Below are 1099 nucleotides of genomic sequence, written 5' to 3' on the forward strand. Positions count from 1 at the left end.
GCTGGTGGCCAAAGACCGCAGCTTCAGCTCGAGATGCCTGCAAGTAGGTACATTTACTCTTGTGGTCCTCTCCCTTGTTCTTTCAACCATTTCATCAAAAGAGCAGAGATGAAAGAGATTAGAAATGTGTGAGTTCCTCCACGTTTAACTCAGCTTCCATGAAAAATCCCACGGAGCTTTACCAATGAAGAAGTAAAGCTCATACTCTGGTTTCTCTTCAGATCGTATAAATCTTTCGCCTTTTACTAAAGATTTCCGTGGAGAGGAACAATTCTGAGTTTTTACCCAATTTTTTGAGGTCTTGCGTTTGCAAGGCCAATTAAAAAAAAGAAAAAAAAAAGAAGTAAAGCTGAGACTCAACCCATGGAGGTATCAGTGTTTCTGCCAAGATGTGTCAGCAAGATGGCGACAGAGCTGACGTGCAGAGAAAGATGAGGTGCCCCTGGAACTGAGCAACAAGTGGAACCAAGGTTTACACCAGGGCTTTCCTTCCCTTTAAAGCTTCAGGTCTGAAATCTAAGCATCCTTAGTTGTCACTCAACAAATGTGTGTTGACCCTAGGGCCCCCAGCTAGCCTACGTAAACCCAAACAGCAAAATCAAAACAAACTTCCATTTCAGGTGGAGAAGTTTAAATAATGCCTGGCTGGATTGCAATCCAAAGTTGCCCCGGGCCAGCGAGTGCCTTTGTGCTGACCCTGAGTGCCTGGCCATGGCAATACAGACCCTGTCCACGTGGAGTCTAATGAGGTAAACAGACCTGGAACAAGTAATTGCATGTGTGGTGAGTATTGAAAAAAGGACTGTGGGAAATGAAACCCATAAAAGGAAAAGTGTCAGGGTTATGGACTAGCTTTCTACAAATTTTGAAGAGCCCATCCACAAAAGGAAATTCACCAAAAGTAAAGTTTTATGTACACTAAATTTCCCTTTCTGATTATTTTGGTCCTTTCTTACTTACCTTGAGTATAATCAAGGATAAGTATCACACAGTGGCAGCTGCCAAAGACAATGAAATGCCTCTCTGTCTTCAGGGAACCAAAATCTGTTCATTAATTTACTTTCATTGAGGCTTTTCATACCCATTTAGTCAAATTTTT

General features: G+C 42.1%; 1 non-coding gene across 1 annotated transcript; it reads left to right on the forward strand.

Moving 5' to 3' along the window:
* The first annotated feature begins 201 nt into the window (after nt 1-201).
* On the forward strand, nt 202-317 carry LOC117308007 (U5 spliceosomal RNA). Its single transcript, XR_004521946.1, has one exon. It is a non-coding gene; the product is annotated as a U5 spliceosomal RNA (small nuclear RNA).
* Nucleotides 318-1099: the final 782 nt, after the last annotated feature.

The sequence above is a fragment of the Tursiops truncatus genome, chromosome 14 (assembly GCF_011762595.2).
Source record: "Tursiops truncatus isolate mTurTru1 chromosome 14, mTurTru1.mat.Y, whole genome shotgun sequence".
Classification (NCBI taxonomy): Eukaryota; Metazoa; Chordata; class Mammalia; order Artiodactyla; family Delphinidae; genus Tursiops; species Tursiops truncatus.